The following is a 26,303-nucleotide window of genomic DNA, read 5'->3' as shown; positions in this document are numbered from 1 at the left end:
CTCGGTGTCCTGGGAAGGGCGCAGGGGCCAGAGGAGAATGAGTGCCACAGGCTCCCCCGTCCCTGCTACAGCTTTTGTCCCCAAGCCCAGCAGGCCTAGGAAGGACTAAGGGCGCCTGCTACAGCTGGTTAAACACAGTTTCCCGGGATCCAGCCCAGATGGACCAGATGAGACACTGGGCCTGAGAATCTGCACTTTTACCATGCCCTCCTGGTGCCCTACCCCCAGCCCCCATCAGTCGCTCGCCCCCCATCCATGGATGCTGTTTGGGAGCCACGAGAGAAGCCATGGTTCCCTGCGTGGAAGGGGTTGGTTCTTTTATCTTCCTCAGTGTGGTTGTTTGGTTAGCGTTGCCCTCTGCGGGTTTATTAGCAAAATCTCTACCTCAAGCAGATTGTGTTCCAAAAACTTCTTGTTTGGCAGGTTGGAAACACGGCTTGGGTTTTCTCTAGGGAGAATGTTCTAAAGGCGTGTGTGCTGACGGTGTCCTTTTTAAATTTCCTTCTGTCACAGAGCGATAATTTGTAAATCAATAAACATGAATTAGTAGGAAAACGAAATGAAAATAAAAAATGTCTAGATCACAAGGGCTACTTTTTCAGTTATTGGGTTCAGCAGACATGGAGTTCGGGAGGGGGAGCTGATGTCGGTTTCAGGCCCCCCATCCTGTGGCTACCTTGTCGCCGACTGGTAACTGTTGCTTTGTGGCTTGGTGCTCTAGAAAGTGTCCTTGCTCTGGAAGAGGACGAATCCAATCAGAAGTTGTTACCAATGGTTCCAGTAACAGATTTGTGTTGCTGCCCCTCCCCCTAGTGGGAGGGTGGTTATTTTTGTTTAAGCGAAAAGGAAATGTGATAGTGTTGGTTTCTCTGCTTCCTAGTCCTCTCCACGGAGGGTGGGCAGAGAGCTTTTACCCAGGGCAGCAAATTGGTCTGACACAGACGTTTTTCCATCCCCCATCCCCGGAAGCTGTGCCCTAGCTGGGGGACATATGGTGCTGTCTTGAGACGTTTGGGTTGTTACATATTGGGTGGTTTCACCAGGATGCTGCTGAAGGTCCTGCAAGGCACGGGACAGCCCCCCCGTGACAAATAATGATGTCACCAGGGGTGAGAAATCCTGGAAACAACCAGGCCTGGGAGCAGGGAGGGGAGAGTGTCCAGGAGGGGCAGGAGCAGGGAGTGACCGCTACGACACCTGCGGCTCGCCCCTGAGCCTCACCGCCCTGTCTCGTTCCAGCATCGTGGTTCTGCTCATTCAGAATCTTTACTGAGCACCTACTGTGTGCCAGGCCCTGTGTGAAGCCCTGGGATGCACCACTGGTTGACAAGGACAGAGATGGTCCTTGATTTTCTAGAACCCATGTGCTCGTTGGCAAGATAGACTGTAAACACAGTAAACAGAATTTCCAGTAACTGCTGGGGCAGTCCAGCCTGGCGATGGGCATGGGTCAGAACAGACTGCTCCAGCCCGGCCGGGAGAGGAAAGCTCTTCGAGGAGGCACAGCTAGACGGTGACCAGCAGCGTGGAAGACCCAGCCTTGAGCAGTTGGGGAGAACCGGGTTCCAGGGTGAAGCCAGGCAGGTGAAGGCGCCTCCTGTACCCCCGGGCGGGCAGGCAGGGGGAGACACACGCCGAGAGTGCACGAGGGCCCTGGGCACCTCTGAGGAGGTGCCGGCTTTGGGAGCAGCTCCTCTTTCCTCTATTTTAAAATTGGGTTTTGGGGTTAGATTTTATTACAACAAAGTCCTTACAGAGGCAGTGCGCGCACATGCACGTGTGTGTGTGTGTGTCTAGCGAAGAGTTGGGGGAAGGGAGCTGAATAGGGTTAGCCAGGAGTTTCTGAATTCAAAAGGAAAATTAAGCTCAGCCTGCCCGGGGACGAGGGGCTGCCGGGAGATCACTGTCAGGTCCCCAGACACAGATGGAGACCAGCGTGCGAGCGAGCAGTGTGTTTGGGAGCGGATCTCGGGAATCGCACGTAGTGGGTGAAGTGAGAGGGGAGGGGAAGCATGTAGCAGGGGAGGGTGCCGGTGTGGGCAGCGGGCACGGGCCCCCGAGGATCCCTGGGAGCAGATGCTGGAGAGACTCAGTCCCGGCTGAGGGCAAGGGCACGGGCATCCCTCCCCCTTCACCCCGAATCCCTCCCAGGCTCTTGCCAGGTGTGGGCTGAGGGCTGCCACCGCGGGGGCTCACCTTCAGCGTCTGGGGTCCTCCGGCTGCTTAGAGAAGGCGGTCAGGCGGCGTGCAGGGTCGTGCACCCGGAGCCTGGAGGGTCACGGAACTGTTGGCTCAGTCTGCGGCCCTCCTGCGGGCCCTGTGGCTGGCCAGGTTGGCCTCCTGTCTGGGGAATGAGGGAAGGAATGTTCTCTGTCCCTGAAGCTTTTTGAGAGCCTCATTCTGGCCCTGCAGAAAAACACTTTTAAAGCTCTGCTTTATTTATTTGTTTATTTTTAAGGCTCTGTACTTTAAAATCCTATCTCCCTAAAGTGATCTAGAATCTAACTCACAGAAGCTTCTGTGAGTCAGTCCGGAGTGTACCTCTCATTGATATCTGTCCTTTGAACTTTTTTCCAGAAGGGGAGGATGTGGGCACTGAGCCAGAGAAAATGGTTGGGGGTGGGGAGGGGGCAAAGGGAGATGATGTTTGAGGTTAAAAACAACCACAAAACCTCCTTTGAAGATCGAGTGCTCTGAACCAAAGACTTTCAACATCCCTTGCGTGCCTGGTGCCTTGCGATGCCCGAGAACAGGGTGACAAGGGGTACAGGATGGGGCCAGGTCCCCAGACCCACTGACACTCACATGTAATCCACGAGCTTCCTGGTGGCCTAAGAATTGATCACCCAGCTGTGTGCTTATTCTGACATATGCACTCATTTCAGAAATAGATGAGATACTTTGTCACCCTTTGGTCAGATGGCTTCTTAACCCTGTGCGACATGGTACTTTCTGGTACCCACTTCCCTGTTCATTCCACCCAAATGGGAGGGACTGTGGGCTGGCGGGTTGCAAGCCTTGCGCTGGGCGCTTGGTAGAGGGCCAACCGTGTGTCTGAGAACCATCGTCACCTTCCCCTGCACACCTGAGCTGGTGCCTTGCTCGGGGTTGCTTATCCCAGGGGCTGTGAACGCACGCCTCTCTGTCCTGAGTTTATGAGCCGGCCCAGCCCGAGAACTGAAACATCCTAGTGTCTGCGTTCAAGGCCTTGGGGCAAAGGCAGGGGCCTGCCCAGCCTCAAACCTCAGCTTCATGTCCCACCCCAGCGTCTGCAGAGCTGTGCATGGGGCTCCTGGCAGGGGCCCAGGGAGAGGCACAGGGATCCTGTGGCTCCTTGGATCCGCACGACCTCTGATCCCTGCCCCGGGAGCGCGTGCGGACCCCAGGGCCCAGAGGTCTTCCAGCCAGCCCCCAGGCCCCCGCGTCCTGCAGAGATTAGCGCTCGCACTTTCACTCTGTGTGTACGGATCGTGTGTAAGCTAGTGAGCCGTGGGGGTGCCCACGTGCCGGATTCTGAGCGCTGGTCTTCTGAGATTCACCACGTGTCTTAGTATGGCTCGGGGGCGGGGGGGGGGGGGATTTTGTTTTGTTTTTATGTCAGCACTTGGTCTTTTCAGGCTAGAAGCTCAGGATGTTGAATTCTAAGAAATCTTCTAGTAAAACGTTCTTTTTTTTTTTTTTCAGGTCTTATTTGTTTACTTGACATAGAGAGAGAGAGAGAGAGGGAACATAAGCCAGGGGGCGGGGGGGGGGGCGGGAGAGGGAGAAGCTGAGGTCCTGCTGAGCCGGGAGCCCGATGCGATGCGGGGCTCGATCCCAGGGCTCCAGGATCATGACCTGAGCCGAAGGCAGACGCTCAACAACCAAGCCCCCAGGCGCCCCTAGAACGTTCTCTTTCTTTGGGCTTCCCGTTATCCAGATGTTGGCCTTCTGGTTGGTCTCCTCCTAGTTCCCGTCCTTGGTCTTTGAGTTCTGCTCTGGGTTCATTTCTGCCACTTTCACTTTAATTTTCAAGAGCACTTCCTTTTCATCTCTGAATGTTCCTTTTTATGGTTGTACTTTACTCTCGTTTCAGAATTGCAGATTTGCTGTTTCTCTGAGGAAATAACTTACGATTTTTTTTTTTTTTAATTTTTCTTTCGGCTTCCTGCCTTTTTTCTTTTGGCCCCGAGTCCTTCTCTTGGGTTCTGCGTCTGGGCGTCTGGTCTGCGTCTCTCGCCAGAAGCTTTCCACAAATGTCCGGGGATTATTGGCTGACTGTTCGCGTTTAAAAAGGAAGTGTTAGGGGCGCCTGGCTGGCTCAGGCGGTGGCACACGTGACTCTTGATCTCCAGGTGGTGAGTGAGTTTAAGCCCCTTGCTGGGTGTGGAGTCCACTTAAAAAAAAAAAAAAAATTAAAAATAAATAAAAAGGAAACGTTACAAGGCATAAGCTGAGTATAGAGTGTATTTTTTAAAAAGATTCATTTGTTATTTTAGAGAGCGGGGGAAGGGGCAGAGGAATGAATCCCCAGTGGACACCCCCCCCCCACGTAGCCCAGTGGGGGGCTTTAATCTCCCGACTCTGAGACGGGGACCTGAGCTGTCCAGGGTTGGACGCTAACCCACTAAGCCACCCACGGGCCCCTAGAGGACTTTTGTTACTTACGTGCCTGCTTAGGTCCTGAAACGTGGCAGTCAAGGCGACGCTGTCACTTGGCCAGTGGCAGGGGCCTTCCGTTGGTTGTTGAACCAAAACACCTTCTCAGCCTTCTCCTCTCTGGCCTGGAGCTTTTCCCTGCAGCTGCCAATGTAGGGACTTGGCTGTGGACGGGGGACCTACGGTCTCCGGGAAGATTTCAGGGAATCTTATTTCTCTGGATAAAAGCGGCGGGCTTGGCTGGGGTGATGCTTTCTGCCCTTTCCTGCCTTTGATCAGGTCATGGGGGGGGGAGGGATGACTTCTGACCTTGAGAGATGGGGGTTGGGGGGGGAGCAGTGATTTGACGCTGATTTTCTTCGAGGTGCTGATCCGACACCAGCTGTCCCTAGACACGCTTCTTGCTTCTCAGTGTGAAGAGTCCCAGCTCGTCGGAGTCGCTAGGAACCTCGCTTTTACTCGTAGCCAGAAATCAGGCGCCATCGTAGCTTTGGGAGAAAAAAATAGCTTCATAATTTAAAAAAAAAAAAGGCTTTCAGATAGTTTGTCTTTCTTTTCTTCTCCTTGAAATCTCCCAGGAAGAGGAGGACAAGCCGAGAAGTCTTTTCTGTAGTGTCTTTGTTGCTCTTCTTGGCCAGAAGCTCATGTCCAGCGGGCACTGTGTGGGACCCCCTTACAGGGATGTAGGTATAGGCTTTGGCCATGGCAAAGGGCCATGGCAAAGGTCGTCTCCCAGAGGAGAGGCGACCCATCCAGCTGTTTCTGTAAGGGCTTATTGGGAACGCAGCCATCGGATTGGTGGTTTACCTGTTGTCTGTGCGTGCGTTTGCACTACAGCGGCAGAGTTAGCCTGAGTCTAGGGTCGTCCCTGTCCGGCTGTGTACAGAAAAAGTTTGCTGATCTCGGGGCTAGATCATCAGGTGCCAGAGACAAAGGAGGGAGGGAGCATCCGTGGCCAACAGGCGGGCTGTGGTTTTGTCCACCCCAGGACATACAGGGTGGGGAGCGAGCTCTGTGTGCTGGGTATGGGGGAAGGAATGCCCTAAAGGAGGAAGGTTGAGTCGGAGGGATCAGTTGAGTCGGAGGGATCAGCCACACCCGGAACGTGGTAGTCATGACGAGAGAGGAGCGCATTCTTCCCCCAACCTTCCTTCCCTCCTGTTCCGGGCGTTGTTGTGAGGCAGATGGGGACACAGTGAATCCCACCGCGCCTCCCGGCCCCACTGTAGGCTTCTGAGGTGCACCCTAGGCCCACGGTATCGGACGCCAGATACGGGCTTTGTGCTTAAGTTTTGTCTTTAGATAGGACCGGACTTCTAATGTCCAAAACAAACAAACAAACAGACAAACAGACAAATGAACAGCCACAAAGCTTTTGGAAAAATACAGTCTTTGCCCAAGATTTCATTCAAGGATGGGGAAGAACAGTTTGCAGAGTGTGTTCGAAGGGAGGTGTGGGACAGGAACAGTTCTCCTAAGATGTCCTCCCGTCACACAAAAGCTATATGGAGGGGAGTTTGGGAATTTCTAGTGAGGTCATGTAGTATCCTGTGGTGCGAAAATCCACTTGTGGGCATTTAGGCAAAGTTATGTCGGGGAAAGCTGTAAAAAGCGTTCTAGGCATCATGATGGCATCTGTGCCAGCAAGCCATTGGAGCCCACCGCCCAGGTGTCCATGGGGAGGGCACCGGCGGAGGAAGTGACACGGTGCGGCATGGGGCGCCTGAGCGAGCGAGGACCCTCTTTAAGGACCGCAAGTGAGGAAAGCCTAGCGGAGACAAGAGGAGAGCCTGCATCTGGCAGAACGGGTGGGCACAGGCGCCTCTCCCCGCCCTTCTCTCGAGACCGTCCGGGACCGAGGCCCCCTGAGCCGGGGGACGGTGTGGCTGACCGAGCCCCAGCCCTGCCCCATGCCCGTTCCTCTCCTGTGACAGCCACCCGCGCCCCCCGCTCCCCGCACTCTGCGGGCTCCAGCACGTCCTGGGTCTGCTGTGTGGGCAAGTTCAAGACCTCTGCAGATGCGTTCCGTGCTCTTTCTGCCCAGGAAGCCACCGGGCCAGATCGGCTTTGACTGCGACGACAAGCGGCTGGCCGGGCCGCGCTGCGTCAGAGATACCGGAAAATAAACAAATACACGATTCAAGCAGGTCCCTGTCAGGTGATCTTTTCCCGTGGATTCAGAAACTGCCTTTTCTTAAGAAGCTTCTGCTACGGAGAGAGGACTTTCTGAAGGTGGCACCGTGACATCCTTCCGTCCTTATTTGATTTCTGCCACCAGAAATGGTCTGTTTACTATGCATATAAATACTTGCGAACTCTTGGGTTAGAAACAGAGTTTACTACCTGTGTAAAAAATTTTCCAAAGAATTTTTATCCTTTTATTTAAAAAAAAAAAAAAAAAAAGATTATTTCAGAGCAGCAGGGAGGGGGGAGGGGCAGAGGGGGAGAATCTTCTCCCCGTCTAGGTGCAGAGCCCGAGGCCAGGCTTGATCTCATGACCCTGAGATCATGACCTGAGCCAAAACCAAGACTTGGAAGCCTAGCTGTCTGAGCCACGCAGCTGCCCCCAAAGAATTTTAGTTCTTCAAGGAAAAAAAAAAAACCCAACAAATCAGAGAAAAGTAGTACCTTCTGGTTAGTTTGCTAGAGCCATTGATTGACATCGGGGAAAATGGAAGTTTAGGATTCATTACTCCCATTTCACAGGTGAGGAGCCCGAGGCAGAGCCAGGATTTGAAAACAGCTGGTCTGGTCCCAGACCTTGTGCCCTGAGCCACCGCTAAGCTGCCTCCTAGCACATAACTTGTAGATATACGCGCTGATGGGGTTAAGTGCTCAAAATGTTCTTTTGTTTTTTAAGATTTTTTTTTTTAAAGATTTATTTATTTATTTGACAGAGAGATCACAAGTAGACAGAGAGGCAGGCAGAGAGAGAGAGAAGCAGGCTCCCTGCTGAGCAGAGAGCCCAACATGGGACTCGATCCCAGGACCCCGAGATCATGACCTGAGCCAAAGGCAGCGGCTTAACCCACTGAGCCACCCAGGAGCCCTAAGATTTTTTTATTCATTTGAGAGAGAGAGACCACAGCAGGGGGAGTGACAGGCAGGAGACGCAGACTCCCCGCCGAACAGGGAGCCTGATGCAGGCTCATCCCAGGATCCTGAGACCATGATCTGAGCCAAAGGCAGACCCTTCACTGACTGAGCCCCCCAAGGGCCCCCAAAATATTCTTCTCATTCCTATAGTTTATCCAAAATTTTCCATCACTGGTCCATGAGCACTGGGGAGCCCCGTGCGGAATGGGGGACTCATTCAATTGAGGAGAAACGTCCCGTCCGTGAGCGGAGTCTGTGCGCGTCTTGGAATCGCAGGTGCCCCGTAAACAGTCGTCCATGGGTTTATTCGCCAGACTGTTCTGGACACTTGGCCTCCTGGAGGAGGTGCCGGCTGCCTTCTTCCACAAGCTCCTCTCCCAGAGCAGCCCCGGAATAGCACTGGGCCATCGAAGGCTTGATCTGAACCGTAACCATCAACTCCCAGCAGCGACCGCCCTGCAGAACCCGAGTGGGGCCGTCTCTCCCCTCTTTCCAATCAGCGGGCGACGGCGACGCCCGCCTTGTTCCAGTGCCGTCCGCTTGTTTGTGGGCGGTCTGAGAAGGCCAGGGGCCGCGCGGGGCCGCTGCTCTTTCCCCAGCTGTGTATGTGGGGTGGCGGGTCGGCCGCCGGCTAGCTCCCCTTCGTCCTCCCTCCGCCCCATTCCCGCACCCCTCCCCACCTCCGGGGGATGCTGCTGCAAGGGGAGGAGGAGGAGCCCAGCGAGGACGGGGGTGCCCGGGACGCCCCTGGATGGCATCCGATGGGGTGCTCGTGTGCAAACCCACACAGGGGGACCGAGGAGGCGGGCGTTTTCCTGGGACAGACCCTCTGTCCTGTCTCGGTGGCCAGCTTCCATGAACCCCACTGCTCAGTCTCGCTTGTCCAACCTGGCTTGGGATTGGGTTTGGTAGGATGAGAGAGAATTCAGGGTATAAACGCCACTCCCCGCTCCCTGCTGGTTTTAGCGGCTGTGCTTCCTTCCACCGCTGCCACCTCCTCCAGGCCCTGGGCCACCGTGCCCTTCACGCCCAGCCCCTGGGCACCTGGGCTCTGTGACCTTGCCCGTGCCCACACCTCTGTGGACCGCCGGTCCAGCAGCCTCCTCCCGCGAGCCTGGACTAGACCCCCTCCGGCTGTGATCGCTTCGCACAGCCGGTAATGACAGCCCGGCACCTTCCTACTTCAGGAGTCTGTCCAAGTCTCTGGCACTTCAGGGGCTCCCGGCTGGCTCAGGCCATGAAGCATGCAGCTCATGATCTCAGGGTCGTGAGTTTGAGCCCCAGGTTAGGCTGTGTGTGTTTTTGTTTTTGTTTTTTAAAAAGGTAAATTTTTGGAACTTTAAATTTGGGCTCGAGTGGGTCTGTAGTCAGAGTGGTTGTCCCATCTGTCTCCACCGTTGCCCAAATAATAGTCGATGTCCTAACCCCCACTATGTCAGACCGGGACTGTATTTGGAGATGGGGCCTTTCAAAGGTGACTACATTAGGATGAGGCTATCAGACCCTCCTCCTGTCTGCCCAGTGTCCTTCTTAGAAGAGGTTTGCACACACAGGTGGCAGGGCGTGTGTGCGCAGGGGAATGGCCTCGTGGAGAGGCAGCAGGTGGACGGCCCTCGACACACCAAGGAGAGAGGCTTCAGAGGAAACTAGCCCCCTCCTTGATCTTGGATTTCCAGCCTCAGAGCTGTCAAGAGGATGAATTTCTGTTCAGACCCAGGCTGAGCCAACTAACACAGCCTCCCTCCTGGTTCATGGTGGGGTCCTAGTGCATGGGGTCCCCTGGAGGTCCCCCCGGCTTTTCCCACCCTGCCGTTGCTCACCAGGCTTGGTCATGCTAGCAGGAAGGAGGACGGACTGGGCCTTCCGTGACAGAATGGTCCCTTTGCTGTAAGGTGACACCTGGCTCTATGTTCTGGACCATAACACACCTGTCTTGTGAAGTCCTGGTTCCTGAGTAAGTGAAGGCCGCGTGCCCACAGCCGCTGCTCTTAGCACTCGCTGGACGGAAGGGAAGCACGTTTCATGGGGTTACGCTTATTTATTTTTCTCAAATCAAGACACATGCACTTGGGGCAAAACCGTGACATGCGGGGCCGTGAGAAAATGACGACTGCTTTTGTAGCCAGCAACGCCAAGGCCAGGGCCGGCCCGCTGCCGGCCTTCCTGCGCACTTGAGACGGAAAGGATGGGCCGGGTTGGTCCGACACCGGGCCCTGCGCGCAGGAGGCTCTCCGCCTGGGCTCCCACCGTCTTGCCCCCGTCTCAGTGGTTCATCAATCTCAGACCCGGCAGCTTCCTCCGGGGAGCGGAGACTAGAGAGCAGCCGACTCCGATGTCTGTTCGGTCCGGGAGCCCCGAGGGGAGTGGCCGCGCCGAGGGCGAGTGCTCGATGGGTCTGGCCGCAGCTGCAGGCCCTCCTGGAAAGGAGAGAAAGTCGGCGTCCGTTTCAGCAGTTTCCGGCAGTAATCAGCAGTTGTCAGGACTTTGCAGGCGAGCAAGCCCAGCATTCTGTAGGATCACTGACAGTAATTAAAACTCAGAGTTGAGGGGCGCCTGGGTGGCTCAGTGGGTTGAAGCCTCTGCCTTCAGCTCAGGACATGATCCCAGGGTCCTGGGATCGAGCCCCACATCGGGCTCTCTGCTTGGTGGGGAACCTGCTTCACTTCCTGTCTCTCTTTCTGCCTGCCTCTCTGCCTACTTGTGATCTTTGTCAAATAAATAAATAAAAACAAAAAAACAAAACTCAGAGTTGACTGTTTGAGGGGCGCCTGGGTGGCTCAGTCAGTTCAGCGTCTGCCTTCGGCTCCAATCATGATCCGGGGGGCCTGGGATCGAGCCCCGAGTCGGGCTCCCTGCGGGGAACCTGCTTCTCTCTCTCCCTCTGCCCCTCCCCCACTTGTGCTTTCTCACTCTTGCTGCCTCTCAAATAAATAGAATCTTAAAAAAAAAAAAAATTATTTAAAAAGTTGAGGTGGCTGCTGTCAGCGACAGGCCCTGACGGGACGGGGCGGTGTGAACGGGAAAGGCTGAGAGTCTTTACCAAGTACAAAGCCGATTTTTGATGTTGGCTTTTCTGTGGTTTTTGCTGTCTTCAGGAACTGTGAAGTCATGGAAGACGGTTTCTACTGTGAATTGTTTTCACAGGTCCTCGTGACCCGTGGCAGAGGGGACGGTCGCCCAGTGTTGTGTGTGTGTGTCGTGGGACCAGAGTTTAGTTGCCTTGTATGGAAATAGAGAATGAGATTTTTTATTAGCTAAATTAGTTAAAGCCTAGTTAACCGGCAGCGTTCTACTGGTTTCAGGTGTACACTATTGTAATTCAGCGGTTTCTTGCGTTACTCAGAGCTCTGACCATTGCACTCTTAATCCCTTCTGTGTGGAAAACATGGGACACTTCGTGAATTCGCCTGTCGTCCATGCTTAGCGGCTGCGCTAATCAGCGAGCACGATAACTAGATGTCTGGTTAGCGGATGGTTGCAAGGTGCTGAATGAAGGCTGGATATTGACTTCAAATGGGGGGGCTGGGCAGGCGCCGTGATGATGAAGGGGTAGGAAGTCCCATCACGCGACCAACCCTTGGAGGCCTCCAGGGAGACGCGCATCCCATGTGCCGGCCCCAGAGGAGGAGTCCTGGGGGCCCTGGGAGGGCTCACTCACTTCAGATAATCCACAGGCTTCGCCGTGGCTCTGCTGGGAATCGGTGGGGGCTGTGAGCCCTTCAGCCTCCCGGAAGCTCCGTGAGGACCAGCACTGAATCCATCCTCAATAAATAGTTGTTGAACTAAACTGTGAAAGGAAGAAAGGGCCAAAACAGACGCCCTAGACTTGTTACAAGTTAGGACATCGGGTAATGAGCGTCCCCCTCGCTGGGGAGTTTGGCGGAAATGTCTGCAGCTTTCTGGGTGGTTCTGGGTGGTGGTACCTCATTAAAGGGGTTGGACTGCGTCTGTGGTCCCCGTTCCCGCGGATGTCAGGTCCCCGGGGACCCTGTTAAAGGTGTGGATTCCAGTTTGTGTTCTCTGGTTTGGAGCTGACCTGCAGGAGCTGCTGAAGTGATCCCAGTGGACACAATGGTGACCGCTCAGATTCATTTCAAGTCTTCTGCTTCCACGCCTCCTGATAAAATCTAGCCTCGTGTCCGAGGGTGGGTCCTGTGCTGTAAGGCAGTTACTCTAAGTCACAGGTGACTGACCACGTCCAGCAGGTAAATGATGTGTGTATCTACTCGCCTGGTCCTGTTCTGGGCAAAAGCGTGCAGCCATGAGCCACACAGACGTACCATCCGGCCCGCTCGGATCGACGTTGAGTGGGACGAGAAAGACACATCCAGTCAATATGCTGCTGTCTGGAAGGGGGGTTACAGCGCAGACAAAGGCACGTGGGGAGTAAGGAAGTGGGACTGTGTTCTGTAGAGTGGCTCAGGGCAGGGGTCTTCCAGGAGGCAGCACTGGAGGGAGGGAGTGAGGTCCGTGGGGACAGGTGTTCAGGCCCAGGGAACAGCCAGGACTCGGCCCTGAGAATGGTGTGTGTTTCCGTGATGGAGGAGGCCCAAGGAGGCTCCGGTTGGAGTGCGGGGGGCAAGCTGCGGGAGAGGCGGGGAGAGTCCAGTGGGAAGAGGGGCTTTGCTCTCGCTGAGAGCTATGTGGTCAAGAAGGTAAAATGAGGAGATTGGTTTTTGGAAATGCCAAAGTGAGACGCCTTCTATGCGGCAAGGTGGGTGGTCCCGGAGCGGCTGAATTGGCAGGTGGTGTTCAGACAAGGGGTCCCTGACTGAGACGTAAACCTGAGTGTCGACCACAGAGCAGTGTGTGAAGCTGTGAGATGAGGTGCAGTCTCCCGCGTGGAGACAGGTGAGGCCCAAGGACGGGCCCTGGAGACACCCCAAAACTTGGGGACTGGGGAGGTGAGGCGGAATCAGCTGAGGGCCCTGAGAAGGAGCAGCAGGGAGATGGGGTGGGAACTGGAAGGTGGGGGCGTCCCAGAGCCAGGGGAAGCAGAGAGTTAGGAACACGCCCAAATTCCACGATGGCCGGGGGACAGGAGGCCTAGTGGTTGGCCTTGGCGCGGGAGGCGGAGAGAGCGGTCCCCGTGGGTTCCAGGGAGAAGGGGGGAGGATTTGGTGCACCAGGGGCACTCAACGGTGGTACAGAAGCGCTCTCACGTGTGTGTTGGAGATCTCGCCAGGGTTAATACGTTGTACTCTTTCTAGCCAAGTCTTAATGTTTCCCATTTCTAGAATGTTCTGGAAGGTTTCTGTGTGGCTGTTCTATACCCTATTTAGAAAAAGTCTGTGTTTCGCTGGCGCAGAAACAAGAGGGGTGCATTCGTCATTTCTCCTTTGGGTTAGTATTCTTTCAAAATATCTGGACATCATAAAAATGTGGAGATCAATGGAGACTGAGATGTAATGTCTTTCCTGAGAGGAATTTACTTGGAAGGGCTTTAAAAACTCTTTTTAGCAGAGAATGATCTCTTTGATCGCCATATGCCTATTAAAACATTTTTCCCCCTCATGGGTTTAACGAGAAAAAAAACCATCAAAGCTTTTCACAAACCACATAGAAGTAATCGTTTTCTTAAATGGCCAGCCTGAAATTAGCAAAGGCTGGCAAACCCCAACACAATGCCCTTTCCGTGTGACTCCTTCCAGGTTTGGGCCGATCAGAAAGCATGCAAGGAGAATGCAAAATGGAGACAGCACTTGAGATTGTAAGCAGAACTCACTGGAAGGGGCTGCCTCTCGTCCCGCAGTGAGCCGAACTGAGGATTCTTGGGTCCTCACTCGTGAGTCATTATCCATGTCGCTGGAAGGTGTTCATACCTGTGTGACCCTTAGGATTTAAGTCATGCTCTCTGCTTTCAGAGCCCATGATGGTGGTATTGTGGGTAGTTTCATAAAATAAACCATGAGCAGCTAACCTGGCAGGCCCATTTGGCTGATCAGTTTAAAATCTAGTACAGTGTTTGGGCAGTTACGGGTCGTGTGATCGGCAGTTCGTGTCCCTGTGCTAATTCTTCTGTATTTCACACGGTATTGAAACGGATTCCTGTACCTAGACTGATAGCATCACAAAACAGAGGGAGTTGTTTTTTTCTGAAGTGTTTTGATTGGCAGAGTAAGGGGTTAGAAATTAAACTTGAAATTCAGTGGATAAGCCTCAAATAATTAATCTCTCGTTACTAGTGTTTCATTCTTCGCCAGCCCCATAGTCAACAGAGACTGAAGACCATCAGAAGAGAGAAAAGCCTTTTTTTTTTTTGGTCTCAATATTAGGTGGTAAAATCTGGAAGGGGCACTCGCTCGTCGTTCCCTGAGCACATGGTAGCTGCTCACAAAATATCTATTGAAAAAAATAATCTTCCCCAAAACCTTGAAGCAGAATTTCGAAGAGCCATGTGTACACCTGTGTCCTTAGTAGCCTTATTCAGCCAAAAGGTGGAAACAGCCCAAATGTCTGTTGATGGATGAATGGACAAACGCAACCTGATGTCTCTGTGGGGGGGATTATTATTCAGCCCTAAGAAGGAAGGACCTTCTGACACCTGCTACAACAGGGATGACCTTGAGGACCTTGTGCTCAGTGAAATATACCAGACGCAAGAAGAGAAACAATGTGTCGATTCCACTGGAGTAGTCAGAATCATAGACTCAGAAAGGAGGCGGGTGGGGCGAGGGCGGGGCTGGCGGAGGAAGGAGGAGTCAGTGTCCCGTGGGAACAGAGTTTCAATTTGGGGAAGATGGTCGTGTTTTGGAGGTGGGCAGTGGCAATGGCTGCGCAGGACTGACCTGGATACTTAAACATGGTTAAGAAGCAGATTTTCTGTGTATTTCACCGCGATTAAAAAAATGTATCTTATTGCTGAGAATAATAGCAAAAAATAAACCACTGGGTGATAACCGTAAGTTGACAGACTTGGCTTGATGCAGACAGTGATGCAGACAGTGCATATACACCTTGTCTTTCCTTTTTTTTTTTTTTTAAACGTTGACTGAAAACTGACGATATTTGCATGTGGGACCTGGGTGAAGTTTATCTCCTGTCTCTTTTCTGATAGATCGTAAATAGCTTTGAATTCAATTGCGGTTAACAACTCTTGAGCAAAAGGGAGCGTTTAGTGAACCTCTGGAAATACCTCGAGAGTCAGGCTATCACACCTTTGATGAGAACCTGCTTAAACTCCATTGGCAATTGTGCGAAAGAGCTGAGTTTTAGCTAAAACGATGTCTCCTAAGATCCCTGGAAACCTATAATGGGTTTTGGGGACAACAAAGTTGTGTCTTTGGGAAGGAAAAGGCCACCTTGCTCTCTGGAAATAGAAGTTTCCCTCCCTCCACAGTCACCCAAATAGGGACAAATCTGCTTTTGTACTTTATTTTAAAAAGCATTGTTTGGGGCGCCTGGTGGCTCAGTGGGTTAAGCGTCTGACTCTTGGTTTTGGCTCTGATCGTGATTAGAGTCGTGGGATGGAGCCCCAGGTCAGGCTCTGTGCTCAGTGGAGTCTGCAAGAGATTCTCTTTCTCCCTCTCCCTCCTTAAATAAATTTTTAAATGAAAATTAAAAAATAAAGCATTTTTAGTGTGAATGTTCTTTTCCATGGTAAAGAGGGTCATTATTTTCCGTGGCTTCAGTGAATGAGGTCGAGCCTTGTGTCTACATGGGACTCTTACATGGGACTCTTTAAATATCCACCTTCATTCCTCCTTCTGTGGGATTGCTTCCCGCCAGCAGGTGGATTACATAAACCCAGAGGCCAAGAGAAACTCCAGTCTGGGAGGTCCCCCTTGGCTGGGACATCTCCTAGGAAAGGGGCCCTTTGTGCTCTTTTCCACTTCCTAGCCCCCTCCCGAGTTCGCCTACACAGAGGGAGGGGCTGAGCAGGCAGACAGAAGCATCCAGGCCACCTGTCACTGAATACTCCTTTACAAACAAGCAGTGTGGCTTCCAGTTCTTCTTCTAGAAGCTTGGTGGATGTCAGGCTGCTTCTGGCTGCTCCACTATCGGTGCTTGGCTTTGCTGTTCATGGGGCAGAGAACCAGACTCGTGGACTGTTTGGATCTCTGGAGATGCAGCCTCTTGGCCAACAGCCCGCTCCTTCTTCAGGTGTGACGCCGGCAGCTGTGAGCCCAGTGGTGACCTGGCTCCTGATCCAGACCGTGGCTCTGCTGGTCCCCAGTCAGGGCGGCCCTGGATGTGGGACCACCCCAGGGACCTGCATGTGGATGTTGTCTTGGGTCTCTGCAGCCGAAAGCACAGGTGGAGCCTTCGAGGGCCAAGTGAGGCACGCCTAGTGGTCTGTGTTCCTGTACAAGGATGTGTACCTCAGACACCGCTCCATGAGGGCGGTGGGTTAAGAGGGTTCTGCTGTCTTCTTTCCAAGCATGCCCTGATGCTGTTGCTGTGCAGGGAAAAGCAACTGGTCTTGGACCTGGGAGGCTGAAGCCCCGTGTGGGCTGCGGGGGCACTGACCCTCTGTCTGCCCGGCCCCATAGGTGTCCCTGCACACTGGGGGAGACCCACATTCCAAATGGCCTCCCTTGTCTGAATTCTTTTTTTTTTTTCTTAAGATTTATTTGAGAGAGAGAGAAACTGCCAGCAGGCATGGGGAGAGGGGCAGAGTGAGAATCTCAAGCAGACTCCATGCTGAGTATAGATCCTGACACAGGTCTCGGGCTCACGACCCTGAGATCATGACCTGAGCCATACCCAAGAGTCCGACACTTAACCAACAGTCAGATGCTGGACCGACTGAGCCACCAGGTGCCTCTTCCTTGTCTGAATTCTAAGAGCAACAGCTAAACTTAGACACGGTGATTTTATTTTATTTTATTTTATTTTACTTACTTATTTATTTATTAAAATTTTATTTATACATTTGACAGACAGAGATCACAAGTAGGCAGAGAGGCAGGCAGGGGGTGCGGGGAAGCAGGCTCCCCGCTGAACAGAGAGCCCAATGCGGGGCTTGATCCCAGGACCCTGAGACCATGACCTGAGCCGAAGGCAGAGGCTTAACTTACTGAGCCACCCAGGTGCCCCAGACACAGTGATTTTAAAGGCTGAAATTATGCATCCATTTTATAGATGACCACACTGAGGTCAAGAGATGACTGTTTAGCCGATTGTAGCAAAGTAGAGACCAGCTCTTACTGCCTCACGGTGGGCCCGGGGCCTCTGACATGTGGGGCGGGGGGACATCCAGTCAGTCTGCTTTGGGAGATGGGCTCAGACCCCTTCTTGGGAAACCAGGCTTAGGCATCTGCTGAGGTTCTGTGCGGAGGGAAGCACTTGGAGAGATAGTCACAGAGAATTTGTTCAGCTGAGACGGGTGTTGTGGGCTGGGTTTGGGGGAACAGGCTCTCAGCAGAGTGTAGCTGGGGGGTGCCCGTGGCCGTGAAAGGGGCGGAGGAAGCAGGAGTGGGCAGAGGGAAGGGGGGTCAGGCTGTGATGAAGCCCGGGACAGCCTCTCCTGCCCCCCAGGGCACGCAGGAGCTAGAAGGACCTGCGAGTGGACCCGGCTTGGGCAGAAATGGACCAGGCCTTTATCAGCCACTATCACGCAGTTTTTACCTGTGGCTGTCCCTAGGAAGGGCGTGACCTTGGGGGGTGGGGGGAGACAGGTGACCTCTCCCGCAGCTGGGCAGCTTGGCCTGCCCCACTGGAGGCTCTGGGCCGTGCCCACAGGTTTACTTCCGCCTTCCACAGGGCAAAGAGGGTCTTTAAAATCCCAGGTGCTTAGAGGACTCTCTTGCTTTCTGGGGGCAGGGGCGGGGCTCGTGGGCTTCCCATCAGTGGGAAGACCCGTTTCTCTGCTGTTCTCCTGCGCTCCCAGGGGCAGGCTGGGAGAACAGAATGAAACCATTCGCCAGGAGAGGTCCCGAATAGTGTCACTTTTGCTCAGCATGGACAGCAGGAGGACAGGGCTGGAGAATGGGGCGTTGGCACTGGGGGTCCTGCCACACCCCTCCCGCCCCCCCCCCCATGGCACCCAATGTCTGTCCATGCCACAGTGGCCCCGGAGAATAAGACCCAACCATTAGAGGAGCCATGGGGGGAGAAGCCAGGAGTCACTGCGTCCTGAGACCCCAGGGAGGGCATCAGACCCTCCAAAAACCATCCAGAGAGCGGGAGCTAACTGGCTCCCATTTCTGGGCGCAGGAGGGTCCTGCTCACTTATGCAGCAAAACTTGACTGAGCCCTTTGCTCAGAGCTGCTGACCTGAAGCCGCTGGGGGTGCTCCCGAGGAAGAGAGTGGGGGATCTCAGGCTTCCAGAGGACAGAGTGCAAACCTTGGTGGCCCTGGACTTCGAGTCTGAGCTGAGTGTGGGTGCCCCTGACACACGGGTCACCCCGCCCCCGGTGTTTCAGCAGGTGGTCACGTCCGTGTGGGCCCCGCTTGCTGCAGGGACCAGCGCCATGACCCTTGGGACTGCTGAGGACGCTGTGTAGTTCTGGAGCTCACATGCCACCTCTGCTCCGGGTCTGCACTAGCGGCCAAGCAGGGACCGAGTGAAAGTCTTGTGGGTAATTGGATGCAAGTCCTGTTCTGCTTGGTGCTGAAAGTTGGTCCTGAACCAAAAGGAGAAACAGAGTCACACCATCCCCTCTGAGAAGCTAAAACCTCCCAGTGTGCCAAGCACTTGTCTGGCCGCGACCCCCATAAGCTCCCCCCTGTGCCCCTCAGAGCAGCACTCTCGATCACCCCACCTGACAGGTGGATGGCGGTGATGCCAGCACACAGGGAGGATGTGACATTGGCCTGAGGTTCCATAGCCAGCTGGGAGGGGGACAAGCCAGGGCTCAGATTGGGGTCTAGCAGACCCTGAAGCCACTGTTCCGTCCTATGGCTTTGCCTTAGAGAAGGTGCTGCGTGTGTCCTGGGGCCACAGGTACAGTGAACTTAAGGCCAGCGTCCTGTAAGTGGATGTAGTTGCCAGCACGTTTCAGCAGTCTGGGCTCTGGGGTGCCGTAAATCTCCCCCCATTCCTCGCCTTTCTGGTCTTCCTAACAGGGACAGGTTGTCTGGAAAGCTTCAAAACTCAGGGACCACCCCGTGCCGGCATCCCACCACCCCAGGGATGGCTGTTCACCGCCGAGGGAGCAGGAACTCCTGTGTTTGGGGATGCATGACTCTTTGATTCCTAAAACAGTGACCTCCACATCAACCCTCCTCCCCCCCAGACTTGACTCTCTCCACCTCCACCGCCAGAATTAACGGCCAAGTCCTGAGCATTTGTGGACACCTTCCACCGTGCCGTCACTTGTGGCAGCGCTGGCGTCCCCCGAAGGAGCCGAGGGAATCCACGTGGCTCTTGACATGTGTTTGTCCAGGAGGAGCCCCATCGGAATCTTAAAGCACTAGTGTGCGTGCTCGGGGGCCTGAATAAATTGCGTGATCAAGCTCCTCTTAGCCAAGTTCTGTTAACATCTGTTTGTGTGAAGTGCAGCCTTTTGAAAGTGATTTTTCCTCTTTCTTTAGAAAACACCCTTAATTGTAGATTGTGGAGAAATGGCGTGCAGCGGTTACTCTTGCTTTCTTCAAACAGACGTGTTTAAGTAAATGAGATTCCTCTCCGGAATTGAAGCGGGAATGAACCTGATTAACAAGATGTTATCCCGTGTTAGGGCTGTGGGTAGACAGCCCTGTAGCTGGGCCAGAGAGCGCCCTTGCTGCCGCCCAGGGGGCCCCACGTGCTGGCTCCCTCGGCAGATGGGCTGCTAATGTAATTAGGGATCGTTGTGCTCAATGAGCCATTATTTAAATTAGCTGCTAATTTTCCTATCTATTAACCTGCTGAAAAAGAGACAGTGATATCTGAGAAATGTCCAGCTGCTAATCGCTAACGAGGCGCCTAACTCGTTTCTTCTCTTTAATGCAACCTCTTACCTTACTGCGGAGATAAGCAAATGGCTCTCTGGGAGGGGACAGCCCCGGGCATCCTCAGAAGGCAGAGGAGGGACAGACGTGGGGAGACAGAACAGCAGGGTCCACGTGTCAGTTTCCACCAGCGGCGGGACGGACCGATGTTTCAGAGCCCTGCGAGGCTCTCCGCTTTCCTGGCCACACTGGTTTTGTTGCAATTAGGCTCTCTGAGTTGGAGGATATTTGGGGTTTGGGGTGCATGAGGCAAGGTTTGCAGAAGTCCACCTCCCCTAGGTTCTCCCTGGCCTGAGCCACTGGTGGGGGACAAGGTGGGGGGGTGCAGGAAGGAGCCTGTTACTGCCAAGGCAGCAGAGTAGGAGGAGGAGCCAGCAGGTGGAGGTCTTTATCCATGAGCGATTGTGTATTTTGGGCGGAGGGCGCTCCCAGGAGTGTTTCTGCCCTGGCATCGCAGGCCTGCCCTGAATGCTGGAGGCTGTTGACTTCAGAGTAACCGGGAGCTGGACTAAGTCCTAGGGCACATGGGAGGGCACCAGAACCTCATCTTGCATCCAACTTTGGTTATCCTTGGGTATTAAAGAGAGATGTGTGTGGTTCTTCGGTAGAATAGCCAGGACATGAAGTTGGCCCGCCCTCGCCATCTCCAGAAGACCTCAGTACTTTGCTCATGTGTATCAGGAGTTTGACCTCTGGAACAGCCTCCCGTTTCTTCCAGATTCTCAGCAGGTGTGCCCTTGTTTCTCCTCCCAGGTGTTGGCTCCTGTGTGTCTTTCCCTCCTTGGGTCATGTGAGGAGCAAATGCCTGTTCGTTGTAATCATGAATGGGTGCCATGGAAAAGAGACCGGAAAATGTGTTTGGCCGTCCGGCACCTTACGTGCTCCTTGAGTATGGTATGCCATTGGGAGAGGTAGGCGTCCAGGAAAGACCCAGACCACCAGAAGCCAAATGAGGAAAAGCAGACCCCACAAAATGTGCCATTTTAAACATGAGTGAGCTGTGTCAGGCAAGGCAGGGCATGAGGATAAAGCCTGGCCGCCCCCAAGGGAGGCCTGAAGGGAACATTCCGAAGAAACTGCCAGAGTCACAGAACCAGCCCTTGGCCAGAGGTCCCATGGATGTCACGGAGGTCATGTTGGTGGCTGCCGAGGACTGACCTCAGTCTTCTCTCTCCCTCTGAGATCTGCACGTGGTTTTGGCACCAAGAGGTATGGCTCGCCCCCTGAGAGCCTATACCGGGGGCGCAGGTAAGGCACCTGACTGCGTTTGCCTCTCACAAGCGCCCTGTGGGAGCACTCCATCGCCCACCTTGTAGGTCAGGGAGCAGCTAGGCACCAGCAGAAGGACTCCGCGCAGACACAGGTCCGTGAGCAGTGGGGTGTGCCTTGATCCCAGACTCTGTCTCTGCTCAGCAAAGTGGAGAAGCAGCTCTCTGACGTGCAGATGGACTGCCTGTTCATGTTCCAGACCGATCCAGTTCCCACCCACCGGTAACAGGTGCAGAAGGGTGCGCCAATGGTTATCCTTGTTTCAGGATTAATTTGTAGAGTGGTGTTGTTGCAGGCCTAGGTGGGACTGAGGGCCCTGGAGGGTACTACTGAAGAGGTACACGTCTAAGAGGGAAGCGTTGGCTTTGGGGGTAGTAGGATTTTCACACATCATCTTGTGACTTCTAGAGCAGATGGTCTAAGATCTTTTTTGCCTTCTTGATCTTCTGTGTATAATTTGTAGGTATAAGCACAGACTTGTTTTATACTGCATAAACACATTCCTTTGGCCCAGAATACGCAGATCTGCTACTTAGTGTCCACTCAGTGAAAGCTGGTCTGTCCCCCTTGTATAGTCCACAACTATTGGTTTATTGAGCACCTACTGTGCCCTGGGCGCTGTCCAAGGTGCTGTGAATGAAGAGTGGAACCACACCAGGGCCTGCCCTCCTGCAGGGCCCCCTTGCTGGGGGGTGTCCCCTGAAAAAGACTGTTGGACTCCATCCAATGTGAAAATGGTGCACCATGGGCTGGGGACACAGAATTCCCAGGAATGATGCATAAGATGTTTCCAAGAGCCTGGAGGAAGGAGGTCTCTCTATCTGTAGAGGAGCTGAGAAGGGAGGGGGCGTGTCTGCAGAGGTGATGAGAAGAGGGGCCGTATCGGCAGGAGCGATGAGAAGGGGGCTATATCTGGGGGGGCGATGAGCATTGGGGGGATGGCAGGGAAAAAGGAGGAAGGTGGTGTTTCTGAAGCTTCCGGGAGGACTGGTCAGTGTTGGCCGGTGTGTCCAGTCTCCTGAGCAGGCAGAGACCTGCAAGGTCGCCGGGGAGCCTCGCCGGCCTGGAGCCTGGACAGAAGCCCGCCTGAGCAGACGGAGAGGGGAAAGGGGGTGAGGGGTCCAGACACGAGCGAACTCCTGACGCCTGCCTGTCACGGGGCCAAGGGCAGGAGCTCTCGGGAGTGTGTTGGGTTTTTGCTGATTCTGAGAAGCGACCAAAAATTTGTCCCATTAACTCCTGCCTTCCTGGACCTTCCTGGGCCACTCGGCCTGGACCACAGGCAGCTCTTGAGGACGGGCCTGTGGACATTTCGGTCCTCCCTGCGGGGTGCCTAGCTCTGCAGGGCCCGTATCTGCGGCTTTCCCTCCGGAGGGCTGTGTGCGGGCCCAGGGTCGGAGCAGCGAAGCCCAGCGGCCCCTGGAACACAGGCCCTAGCTGCTTGTGTCACACGTCGCTGTTTTCTAAAAGAAACAGAGCACGACTTCCCCCGGCGTAGGGAGGCAAGGGGTCTCGTCCCTCTGGGCGGCCGGCATGTCTGCACCCTGGTAGAAGGCAGGGGCCGTCTTTCTTCAGCACTTCTAAGTCGTTTGCAGTTGTGTTTGGGTGGAGAGAGGTGTTTGGGTGGGGCAAGGTTGAGAGACTGTGCGTGCATCTTTAGTGTCCCTCGAAGGGGCCGAGGGACGTGCTCTGGGGTTAGACCATCATGTGTGTGGACTTGAACCCAAGGAAGCAGGAGGCAATTCTGGAAGTTCAGGATGAAGGATGCTGTGGAGGACCGTGCAGGTGCGTGCAGTCAGGCTAAGAAGCGGCCGCACCCAGAGCCTTGGAGGCTCGGTCCTTTCAGAGTGCGTGGGGGGATGTGTATAGGGCCAGGGCATGGAGCTTCTTTCTCTGTGGTCGAGACCCCTTTCTGAGGGGAGGCGTGGCTTAGCCGGAAATCAACACACTTGGTGGCTGCTTTTAACACCAGCCCACGGAAGAAGGTGCTGGCTTGTTTGCTGTGCACCTGAAATGCAACCCATGGTCTTGACCCTGGACATCTGTCCCTTGCCTGACTTTGGGCTGCCTCATCTCTTGGGATAATTTCTCTCCCCAGATCGGAGGCTCTGGGAAGCACTGGGGTGGCCAGCTTTGCCGAGCCACACCTCTGAACTGAATTTTCTTGCAAGACGGCTCCTGCATACCAAATACCAAATGCCAGGAGGGTTTGGAGTTGTCTGTGTGTAAGTTCATGCGGCCTGTATTCCTGTGCAACTTTCTCTGCTTTTGTGCCCCCGGCCTCTGCAAAGGGGGCGTTGTGCATCATGGTAGAGGGAGGAGCGGGGGTGTGTGAAGCTCTGGGTTCTGGGATGATGCGGAGGCCGTGGGGGGAATGTCTACCCAGAAAGGCCTTGGTCACTGGGGCCGTTATGCCAAGGACAGTAGTCTCGTGTCCTTGTGACCACACTGTATTGCACAGGAGCCTCTGGGGCAGATGTGGGATGCCCCAGTGGCCGGCCTTTCTGCACGTGGCTGCTGGGGGCTGGGCACCTGGAGACCCCAGAACACTCAGAGATGGCGCATTCTCCCGACGTGGGCAGAACGATGCTCGTGTTAGCGTCTAGAGCTTTGATTGTGACTTTTAATGAGCAACGAGATATTCCTTGCTGTCGTACAGTTGGTGTTTGGTTTGGTTCTGTATTTTCCGGGTGATCGATGTGTCTTGACGCGTACACTGAGCGACGCTGTCTGCTTTTAAAGGCACAGAATCCTCTGATTGGCCTCATGAAGGAGACCCGTTTCTTTTTCTTCTCCATTGCCTCTGCACTTTCATCCAAGCAACTTCAGAAAAGTTCATCTTGTCTCCAGGAGCTATTTAAGTCTGGACACAGGGTCCCGTGATGAGCTTACGTCCCTTCAGACCTGGGGTCTGCTGTTGGGACAGAAAGTCTTGGCGCCTGACAAGGTGCATTTTGGAACGTCATTCCTGGGATGGGCAAAGGTCCCATCCTTGCCCTTTTACATTGGCTGTTTTTGGTCCTGTGACTTATAAGAAATTTCTATCTGATCTTGTTCCAGTTCCTGGCGGGGCTCCTGAAACCCCAGGAATTCCCCCCGGGAGAGGGCTCATAAAAGCATCTTCTGTGACACCGAGCCGGCCCCTTTGGACCACACCTGCGTGACTTAATGAGCTGGTTCTGGGAAAACCCACAGGATGGGCCAGCGGGGGGTGGGGGTGGGATCTGGCCTCTCCGGGAGCCAGAGGTGCTGGAGGCTGAACCGGTCGCCATCAACGATCTCGTGGAGTGTTACCTGGCCCGCGCAACTGACCTGCCCACGGAGCTCGTCTGCCCAGCTTGCCTGCTCGGACGGCTGGACGCACAGGGTCCCGCCACATCACCGGATCTCTCCCATCAAGCTGGCAGACGTGCAGACGCGCCTGGCGCGCCTCTGCACGTTCCTGAGAAATTCAGATGCAGTCCGAGCCACGTGTGGTTTGGGAGCTCAGGGCTGCTGGGCATCAGCTGTTTGAACAGGGAACCAGATCATTCTGATTCAAGCTGCGTGCTGTCTGAGATACCAGACCTCTCCGCAGGGGAGGGGTTCTGGCCCCCTTGTGAGTGACTCTGTGTTAGGAAATGCAGACAGAAGACAGAGGTCTCTTCCTAAAGTCAAGACGCTTAAAGTGGCTTTTATCATCTCGTTATTTAGTGTGTTTTATTTTATTTTATTTTATTTTTAATTTTTTATTTTTTATAAACATTTATTTTTATCCCCAGGGGTACAGGTCTGTGAATCACCAGGTTTACACACTTCACAGCACTCACCATAGCACATACCCTCCCCAATGTCCATAATCCCACCCCCTTCTCCCAAACCCCCTCCCCCCAGCAACCCTCAGTTTGTTTTGTGAGATTCAGAGTCACTTATGGTTTGTCTCCCTCCCAATCCCATCTTGTTTCATTGATTCTTCTCCTATCCACTTAAGCCCCCATGTTGCATCACCACTTCCTTATATCAGGGAGATCATATGATAGTTGTCTTTCTCTGCTTGACTTATTTCGCTAAGCATGATACGCTCTAGTTCCATCCATGTTGTCGCAAATGGCAAGATTTCATTTCTTTTGGTGGCTGCATAGTATTCCATTGTGTATATATACCACATCTTCTTGATCAATTCATCTGTTGATGGATATCTAGGTTCTTTCCATAGTTTGGCTATTGTGGACATTACTGCTATAAACATTCGGGTGCACGTGCCCCTTTGGATCACTACGTTTGTATCTTTAGGGTAAATACCCAATAGTGCAATTGCTGGGTCATAGGGCAGTTCTACTTTCAACATTTTGAGGAACCTCCATGCTGTTTTCCAGAGTGGCTGCACCAGCTTGCATTCCCACCAACAGTGTAGGAGGGTTAGTGTGTTTTATTTTTTAAAACAAGACTTTATATATTTGAGAGAGTGAGAGAGAGAGAGCACAAGAGGGGGAGAGGTCAGAGGGAGAAGGAGCTTCCCCACTGAGCAGGGAGCTCGATGTGAGACTCGATCCCAGGACCCCAGGATCATGACCTGAGCCTGAGCCTTGGGCAGACTCCTAACCCACTGAGCCACCCAGGTGTCTGCTTAGTGCGTTTTGGATCCCGTCAGTCCCCAGATCCGTCTGCTGCCCTGCAGGTGCCGCGGACAGGATCTTCAGTGGCGAGAAGGGCACCCTGGGAGCTCACAGAGTAGGCTCTGGTTTGAGATGTGATGTCACATTTCTTGTGCCCAGAGCTCCAGGGCAGGGGCTCCCAGGACGATTCCCTGCTGTTTCCATGGCCCCCGGCAGGGGAAGGCCCGTGCGCCCAGTATAGCAGGGAAGCAGCCGCCAGGCTTGCCGTCGGATGCCTGGCATCCCAGAACCGGGCCTCTGGAGCCCACACACTGCAGGTTCAGGGACACCAACCCTACCTTGTGTCTAGTGTTCTCCTAGCAAGGGCGATGTCACCGTCTTTGATCTTAGCTTTGAGAATTCATTCCGCGGTTCCTCCAGCAGATACCTCACTGTCTGCTCTAGACCCGGCCCAGACGGAGCAGAGAACAAAAGGGCACAGATCCCGGCCCAAGACCCACACGCTGGCAGACAGGGGCGGCGGGGGGCAGGGGGCTCCTGCAGCCTGGGGAGTGGTAGGTGAGTTAAGAGAAGGTGCTTGCAGGAAGGCAGCGTGGGTCAGCCCCAGTTCTGCCATGCCCCCGGCGTGGCCGGGCAGGGCCCCCCTCAGCACCTGATTGCCCCATCTGTGAAGTGGGGGTCATGGTGGTGCTGTCGTGGGAGTTAAACAGGTTCGTGTCTCTGAAGCCCAGTGAGGAGCCCCTGGCACATTGTACATGCTGGTCGCCATCTGCTGTTATCACCGGAGTGGAGGGAGGGGGTGCCCACGGGCTGGGATTCACTTGGAC

The 26,303-nt window shown here is 54.2% G+C and overlaps 1 protein-coding gene and 1 long non-coding RNA gene across 2 annotated transcripts in view; both read left to right on the top strand.

The window, feature by feature from the left end:
- The window catches only part of BACE2 (beta-secretase 2), an 86,552-nt gene that overhangs the window by 7,677 nt on the left and 52,572 nt on the right, over positions 1-26,303 (top strand). The gene's annotated exons all lie outside the window — the stretch shown is intronic.
- Positions 1,508-26,173, top strand: LOC309860287. Its single transcript, XR_014309301.1, has 3 exons — positions 1,508-1,580; positions 23,942-24,565; positions 25,275-26,173. It is a non-coding gene; the product is annotated as an uncharacterized lncRNA (long non-coding RNA).

This window comes from Mustela nivalis (genome assembly GCF_964662115.1).
Source record: "Mustela nivalis genome assembly, chromosome: 1".
NCBI lineage: Eukaryota > Metazoa > Chordata > Mammalia > Carnivora > Mustelidae > Mustela > Mustela nivalis.
The sequence above is the reverse complement of the archived record's forward strand: the minus strand, read 5'-3'. Positions and strand labels throughout refer to the sequence as shown.